We start from the raw sequence: 9,463 nt of genomic DNA, 5'->3' as shown, positions 1-9,463 counted from the left end.
TTGTAAGTTGTATAACCTGTGACCAGGGTGTTACGCTTCCTCTTAGTCTAAAAGGCTTAACTAGCATTAGGAGGTTTCTTTAAACCGTCGAATTGAAAGAGTGATAAATCGTTGAGTAGTAGTAGTTGGCTCGCAGCAGCCTAGGCTCTACAAATAGCTCATACGCACAGTCCATTTAAAAAGTACTCTTCACTCCCCACGTTCTAAAAAACAAACCTTTTTTTATAAATAACATACCAAAATACCAACTGACGGTGAGAAGTGCTTTTCAAAGATAAGCTCTTGCAAAAACCACAAGTCCAAAAAAGCTCAACAGCTTCTACTATGTATTCATGAACTCAACAGCTAAATAAAAATAAACCAAAGTGCACACTATAAAAATAACAAACTAAGCAAGAAATTAAGAACGGATAGAAAAAGTAGCTAACCACTCAGTTTGTGTACTCTTTCTCCAATCCTCTTGAAAGGAATAAGAACGATCATCAATAGCAAACAGCAGCTACATAAATGCAACACTGTTCACTCACTTCACGCTCAGAAGAGAACACTTCAATTCTTCATCGTGGTTAGCGAAGACCAAACACTTTCAATCACATTTCCTCAGTTAAAAACTATAGAAATGATCCCTGAAAGTATTGTCTTAATAAAACTGTTTATCGCTCACACAGACAGAAAGGGGGAAACCTTCCTTACTTACAGTAAGACACAGTTCGGCATCATCAACTGAAATGTGAGAGAATTGAATCAGTAAAAAATTCTAACAAAGCACTATATGAAACCACCAAGCAGTTAGCAGGATATTCCCCCAACTTGACACCTCCCCCCTCCCAATCGCTCTGTGACGCTCTAGCCAATTTCTTTTTTTAGTAAAGTTGAAGACATTTACCGGGTCTTCGCTAATAACACCAATACCTTTACTAAACCACCCGCCTCCTACACTGGTCCCATTTTTTCGCAGTTTGCAGATGTCTCCAGTTCCCAGATTCGGAACATCATATCCTCCATCAAATCGGGCTCTGCACTAGACCCATGCCCCCTGAAAGTCTTGCTTCCGGTCATTGAAGTGGTTCTCCCGGCTATGACTGCAATTTGTAATTCTATGTTTAGTACAGGCATATATCCAGATGTCCTAAAAAAGACCCTTATTAAACCGCTGCTCAAAAAACCAAACCTCGGCATGGAAGAATTAAAAAGTTATCGTCCTATCGCTAGCCTCCCAGCCTTGGCGAAAATAGCCGAAAAAGTTCTGAATCTTCAACTATCAGCCTTTATCGAGGAACATAATCTACTTGATGAATCTCAGTTTGGCTTTCGCCAATACCACGGAACGGAGACGGCCTTGGTTAAAGCGGCGGACGATATCAGATCCATCCGTCATGTTGGAGGAACAGCAGTCCTGATACTGCTTGTCTTATCGGCTGCTTTCGACACGGTCGACCACACCATCTTGATCGACCGTGTCGAAAGCATGGGTATCCAACAAAATGCCAAGAAACTTCTAGCATCCTTTCTGGCGGACAGGTCCCAGGTGGTCACTATTGGATCTTTTCACTCATCCTCCTTGTCACTGCCATGTGGAGTCCCTCAAGGCTCATCCCTTAGTCCGACACTATTCAATATTTATGTGTCGGACCTTGCCAATGTCATTCGTGCACATGGGATGACCCTCACATCCTATGCAGATGACACCCAGCTGGTCCTCGCCGTCAGGAACGATGGCCATAAAATAGCTAATAACTTCAATCTGGGCATGCAGGCAATAGAGAATTGGATGGCCTCCAATTGTCTGAAATTAAATTCCGACAAGTCGGAAGTGGTCATTTTCGGACATCTGACCCCGGAATGGTCCTCCCTTTGGTGGCCGCTATCACTGGGTCCTCCGCCGGTACCGGTCAGTAAGGTGAGGAATCTGGGAGTCATGTTCGACGATCGTCTTACTTTCCTTCCTCACGCAAATCAGATCTCCCCTTCTGCCTTTCATAAACTACAGTTGATCAAAAAAAAATTGCCATTCCTTCCTGAGACAGCTAGAAAAACCTTGGTGAGCTCCCTGGTACTGTCTACATTAGATTATTGTAACGCACTGTTTCTAAATGCCCAAGAAAGAGTACTAAATAAAATGCAAATTATCCAAAACGCAGCCGCCAGGCTCCTTGGAAGAATCCCTAAACATCAATCTGCGTCAGAAACCATCAGAAAGTTACATTGGCTTCCAATTAGAAACAGAATCAAATTCAAGGCCCTCTGTATAGTGTACAAGGCTCTACTCAACGTGGGACCAGCCTTTTTCACCCAAAATCTTATTCCCTTCAGTCCCTCTAGATCACTACGCTCCTCTAGTTCACATGAACTTGTGGTACCCCATACCAAATCTGTTTTATGGGGAGACAGAAGATTTCTTGTAGCAGCGCCCAAACTATGGAACACCCTGCCGCACTCTATTAAAACAAGCCCCTCACTTTGGTCTTTTCGAAAACAACTCAAGACCTGGCTTTTTAATCTGTAAACTCAGGCTCCCCTTCAATGGTCAAATACTGCAGATATTCTTTTAGCGCCGAGATGCCCATGGGCCTTCGTTCGCGCTCTATAAATGCTGTTAATAAATAAATAATAATAATAAATCTATACTACTATTATAAAGAGAGAACGTGCACCTTTTGGCCAGGTAAACTCGGGAACCACAGCACCAATCACAACACCCAATACAGCGTTGGAAAGGGCAGTTGCAGCAGAAGGACATAAGCTATGCAAACGCCCACCATATACATTTTAAATGTAAAAGAACCGTGCCAGAAAAGTAGTCCCTTGTGGGCGTGTCTGCATTGTGCTGTGGGTGTGTGCTGGGGGCGTGACAATCGCTGGGGGCATTCCGTCACGAGTGTTGTTTTTTCTTCCCAGGTTCTATACATTCCTGCTCCCTTTAAATAGTAATTCAGTGGAGGTCCCATTCTCTTAGAACCACCCCAAGCACAGTTATGGGCAAAAATACAACTAAAAGGCCCTGCAAAGCATTATGGGATAAGCTTAGCATAATTTTTAGCATTCATGAAAGGGTTTCAATGTTTTGGAATTTTACTTATCAGGGACATCTTGGGACGACGAGGTGAACTGCAGCTTGATGTATAATATTTTAAATGCTATTGCATTTGCCTCATCAGGGACATCTAGGGACGGCGAGGTGAACTGCAGCTTGATATATAATATTTTAAATGCTATTGCATTTGCATCATCAGGGACATCTAGGGACATGAGGTGAACTACAGCTTGATGTGTAATATTTTAAATGCTATTGCATTTGCCTCATCAGGGACATCTAGGGACCATGAGGTGAACTGCAGCTTGATGTATAATATTTTAAATGGTATTGCATTTGCCTCTTGGGGACAACTGGGGAGAACGAGGTGAACTGCAGCTCTTTGTAATATTATTTGGATACTATAATATTCACTTCCCACTGCTAATCTCGTCCCATAATGGTTTGCAGGGGCTTGATCTCAAAATTATCACCTCTCTCACTGCTTGCTGGAAGCTAATTTCACTTTTGTGAAATGACTATTTGCATTTTAGCATGTAGAAATACTTGTTATTTTACCTTGAATATATGAGGTTTCTGTTTTAATAATTGGAAATCTGACGGATCGAAATATTGCGGATTTATTGTAAAAAGTTCGCGCCAATTCCGCCCACCCCTACTTTAAATACCCCTGCACCCCATAATCATAACCCACCCTTACTCTATAAAATACCCCAACACCCTTAAACACTAACCTATCTTAACCCTATAAATATACCATGTACCCCAAAACCCAAACCTATCCCTAAACCCTAAAAATACCCCTGTACCCCAAAACCAAAACCTAGCCCTGAACCCTATAAATACCCCTGTACCTCAAAACCCAAACATACCCCTGAACCCTAAAAATACCCTTGTACCCCAAAACCCAAACCTAGCCCATAACCCTTAAAATACCCCTGTACCCAAAAACACAAACCTATCCCTAAACCCAAAAAATACCCCTGTACCCCAAAACCAAAACCTAGCCCTGAACCCTATAAATACCCCTGTACCTCAAACCCAAACATACCCCTGAACCCTAAAAATACCCCTGTACCCCAAAACCCAAACCTACCCCTGAACCCTAAAATACCCCTGTACCCCACAACCCAAACCTAGCCCATAACCCTTAAAATACCCCTGTACCCCAAAACCCAAACCTACCCCTGAACCCTAAAAAATACCCCTGTACCCCAAAACCCAAACCTAGCCCAGAACCCTAAAATACCCCTGTATCCCAAAATCCAAACCTAGCCCTGAACCCTAAAAATATCCCTGTACCCCAAAACCCAAACCTAGCCCTGAACCCTTAAAATACCCCTGTACCCCAACATCCAAACCTACCCCTGAACCCTAAAAATACCGCTATACCCCAAAACCCAAACCTAGCCCTGAACCCTAAAAATACCCCTGTACCCCATAACCCAAAACTATATCTGAACCATTAAAATACCCAAACTCCCCAAAACATATACCTCAGTACCCCAAAACATATACCCCTATACCCATACTTGCCTTATCCAAACATTTTTAAAAAACATGCTTTTACCATTCATGCATTTACAACGAATTTCGTTGTAAATGTATGCGTAGTAAAAAGCATATAAAATGTAATGCTATGCGTTACAATGGCATTGCGGAGTCATGGTACTTTCGTAATGAAAGTATGCAGAGTGATGTATGGGGAGCTACGTTAGAATCTCGGCATCAGCTCAACATCCTGTGATTCCAGGCAAATCGCTTTGTCTCCCCGTGCCTACCACAAATCAATGTGTTCTTCTGTAATGTAAATTGTGCTCATGCCATGTTGTCGAGTTCGCGCTATATAATATAGCAAGGAAAAGAAAGTAGGGAAACTCGAGTTCACACACTACTGAACGCGCACTCTTAAGTGCATCAGCAGTGCACTTTGAATCGGAGCGTTTCACAGGCCTGTCACAGATAAGCAATGCTATCATAATGAAATCCTACGAAACAATATACTACTGGCCGGCAGCAATTCATACCCGGACAACGTCGGGACGGGCTGCTAGTACTACTATTATAAAGAGAGAACGTGCACCTTTTGGCCAGGTAAACTCGGGAACCACAGCACCAATCACAACACCCAATACAGCCTTGGAAAGGGCAGTTGCAGCAGAAGGACATAAGCTATGCAGACGCCCACCATATACATTTTAAATGTAAAAGAACCGTGCCAGCAAAGTAGTCCCTTGTGGGCGTGTCTGCATTGAGCTGTGGGTGTGTGCTGGGGGCGTGACAATCGCTTGGGGCATTCCGTCACGAGTGTTGTTTTTTCTTCCCAGGTTCTATACATTCCTGCTCCCTTTAAATAGTAATTCAGTAGAGGTCCCATTCTCTTAGAACCACCCCAAGCACAGTTATGGGCAAAAATACAACTAAAAGGCCCTGCAAAGCATTATGGGATAAGCTTAGCATAATTTTTAGCATTCATGAAAGGGTTTCAATGTTTTGGAATTTTACTCATCAGGGACATCTTGGGACGACGAGGTGAACTGCAGCTTGATGTATAATATTTTAAATGCTATTGCATTTGCCTCATCAGGGACATCTAGGGACGGCGAGGTGAACTGCAGCTTGATATATAATATTTTAAATGCTATTGCATTTGCATCATCAGGGACATCTAGGGACATGAGGTGAACTACAGCTTGATGTGTAATATTTTAAATGCTATTGCATTTGCCTCATCAGGGACATCTAGGGACCATGAGGTGAACTGCAGCTTAATGTATAATATTTTAAATGCTATTGCATTTGCCTCTTGGGGACAACTGGGGAGAACGAGGTGAACTGCAGCTCTTTGTAATATTATTTGGATACTATAATATTCACTTCCCACTGCTAATCTCGTCCCATAATGGTTTGCAGGGGCTTGATCTCAAAATTATCACCTCTCTCACTGCTTGCTGGAAGCTAATTTCACTTTTGTGAAATGACTATATGCATTTTAGCATGTAGAAATACTTGTTATTTTACCTTGAATATATGAGGTTTCTGTTTTAATAATTGGAAATCTGACGGATCGAAATATTGCGGATTTATTGTACCAAGTTTGCGCCAATTCCGCCCACCCCTACTTTAAATACCCCTGCACCCCATAATCATAACCCACCCTTACTCTATAAAATACCCCAACACCCTTAAACACTAACCTATCTTAACCCTATGAATATACCATGTACCCCAAAACCCAAACCTATCCCTACACCCTAAAAATACCCCTGTACCCCAAAACCAAAACCTAGCCCTGAACCCTATAAATACCCCTGTACCTCAAAACCCAAACATACCCCGGAACCCTAAAAATACCCCTGTACCCCAAAACCAAACCTAGCCCATAACCCTTAAAATACCCCTGTACCCCAAAACACAAACCTATCCCTAAACCCAAAAAATACCCCTGTACCCCAAATCCAAAACCTAGCCCTGAACCCTATAAATACCCCTGTACCTCAAACCCAAACATACCCCTGAACCCTAAAAATACCCCTGTACCCCAAAACCCAAACCTACCCCTGAACCCTAAAATACCCCTGTACCCCAAAACCCAAACCTAGCCCATAACCCTTAAAATACCCCTGTACCCCAAAACCCAAACCTACCCCTGAACCCTAAAAAATACCCCTGTACCCCAAAACCCAAACCTAGCCCAGAACCCTAAAATACCCCTGTATCCCAAAATCCAAACCTAGCCCTGAACCCTAAAAATAGCCCTGTACCCCAAAACCCAAACCTAGCCCTGAACCCTTAAAATACCCCTGTACCCCAACACCCAAACCTACCCCTGAACCCAAAAAATACCGCTATACCCCAAAACCCAAACCTAGCCCTGAACCCTAAAAATACCCCTGTACCCCTTAACCCAAAACTATATCTGAACCATTAAAATACCCAAACACCCCAAAACATATACCTCAGTACCCCAAAACATATACCCCTATACCCATACTTGCCTTATCCAAACATTTTTAAAAAACATGCTTTTACCATTCATGCATTTACAACGAATTTCGTTGTAAATGTATGCGTAGTAAAAAGCATATAAAATGTAATGCTATGCGTTACAATGGCATTGCGGAGTCATGGTACTTTCGTAATGAAAGCATGCAGAGTGATGTATGGGGAGCTACGATAGAATCTCGGCATCAGCTCAACATCCTGTGATTCCAGGCAAATCGCTTTGTCTCCCCGTGCCTACCACAAATCAATGTGTTCTCCTGTAATGTAAATTGTGCTCATGCCATGTTGTCGAGTTCGCGCTATATAATATAGCAAGGAAAAGAAAGTAGGGAAACTCGAGTTCACACACTACTGAACGTGCACTCTTAAGTGCATCAGCAGTGCACTTTGAATCGGAGAGTTTCACAGGCCTGTCACAGATAAGAAATGCTATCATAATGAAATCCTACGAAACAATATACTACTAGCCGGCAGCAATTCATACCCGGACAACGTCGGGACGGGCTGCTAGTAAATAAATAAAAACATATAAATATAAACATATCTGTTACTCCACGAAATAACATTCTACCGATACACACGCATATGCATTTATTTACATTAAAACATACTTAATAGATCCTGGTGACACACTGCTTTAAAATTAGCATATTTTAAATCAGCAACCAATTAAAATTCAACCTGACTCTTCCTGACCCAATGCTGTACCAGATGGAAAGCTGGAAAATTCTTTAAAAACTTGTGGTTTCCACAATATCATAGAGATGATTTTTATTGGGAATATTTGGTCTAGATTAGGAACAGTCAATCAGCCAAAAGAGTGACACTGATCGCTAGCATATGAGAAGCGACCTGCTAAACTTGCAAGTGTGGAAACAAAAGTTGTAGCATTACAGCTACCATGACATTTTGAACAGTTGCCCCACAGATCAAATGTAGGTCAACATCTTTGATCAGTTACCCCAAAAAAACAAACTGTTCCCCAGTTCACATGTAAGACTCTAAGCTGAGGATGGCCTACGGCGATGGTCCAAACTTTGTGAAAACCTGCTTGCAGCAACTACAGGAGATAACGGAACCTATCGCTTTCAGTAGAGCCCTGAATTCCTGGTTATCTAGGAAAGCGTTCACATGAACAACAACTTGTCCTACCACCCAGCTTGAATTTATGCAACTTTTTAAAGCTACTAGACGTTTAGCCTCTCGGAACTACAGAAGTATCCAAAATATAGTTTATGTTTTTTTGTGCAAAAGACTTTTTACACTGGGAAGTGAATACTTGCCGGAAACGTTTGGTACCTAATATTCATCAGAACCCGGAATTGAACTTTTCAGTGTACAATTCCGTCTTCCAGCATATCATTAAATGAAGAAAGGAACAGCTGTCAACAGTAGACAGTTGTTTAAAAAAAAACTCTGACTGTGACCTTCCTTTTTAGATCAGAACTTATCTGCAACACCTTCGGACCACTTACAATTTCTATTTCAATCTTGATTCTTCATAACATATCGAGACAAAAAGTTTTATAACTCTATGCTAAGCTGTCCAAGGGTTACAGGAAGATGTCACAACAGCATTTTTTCTGTCACCTGGCTAAGCTCTCAGCAGATCAGTGATAGATAATTAAAACCTGCCGCTGCAGTCTTTAGTTAGCGAACTAAACTTTAATTCAGCATGATAGACTAAAGTTGAAGGCTAGGGACAAACACAGGAAAGGGGACCGTTCCTGGTCACCATTGCTTCTTGCGGCAGGCTAAAAGGCTATCACAATAAGGTCTTAACTGTGTAAGTTTTACGTAAAAAGAGGCCATGCATGGAAAACCAGTCGGGCAATGCCCCAGACTCTTGCATAACCAAGAAGAGGCAACGTCTCTGGGTATTCACCTGGCCTGTCACCACACCGTGAACTTCCACAATTTATGGTCTGGCACCAGCCCACCTAGCTCTTTTCCTAGGCGTCGCAGCACGGTGGAAATCCAAAATGGTGGCAGTCGGGGCTCGAACCATTAGAAGTTTCAAGGCACAGGGTTTATCCTACTATTTACAAACGGCTGATATTTCGATATGGCTGAGATACCCGCCACCCCCTCTCAACACACTCCCCAAGGATGGGAAACCGGAAACAGTTCTGAACTTTTGGAAGACGGGAGGGAGTGACCCTCCCGGCCGTATTTATTAAAATATGAAACAAAATTAAAACATTAAAATAACAGTTTCATATTATGTACAATTTCATTACCACATTGCGATGTTTGGCTAACCTTAAAATATTCTCTAATACAAAGGTTCTCCTAGCCGAACTAACATCCTACAAAACATTAACTTGAAATTTTGAAATTGTACATCCTAACGTTTAAGGGCCAACGGCAAGGTCGTAACCGGTGTCAAGATCCCTAAACCAGAAATATCCCCCTCACTTGTGA

At 42.2% G+C, this 9,463-nt stretch overlaps 1 non-coding gene across 1 annotated transcript; it reads right to left on the bottom strand.

The window, feature by feature from the left end:
• Nucleotides 1-426: 426 nt before the first annotated feature.
• On the bottom strand, nucleotides 427-642 carry LOC147730011 (small nucleolar RNA U3). Its single transcript, XR_015309048.1, has one exon. It is a non-coding gene; the product is annotated as a small nucleolar RNA U3 (small nucleolar RNA).
• Between the last annotated feature and the right edge of the window lie 8,821 nt (nucleotides 643-9,463).

Source organism: Lissotriton vulgaris, chromosome 2_1 (assembly GCF_964263255.1).
Source record: "Lissotriton vulgaris chromosome 2_1, aLisVul1.2, whole genome shotgun sequence".
In the NCBI taxonomy this organism is placed as follows: Eukaryota; Metazoa; Chordata; class Amphibia; order Caudata; family Salamandridae; genus Lissotriton; species Lissotriton vulgaris.
Note: the sequence above shows the minus strand (reverse complement) of the source record. Positions and strands in the feature narration are given on the sequence as shown.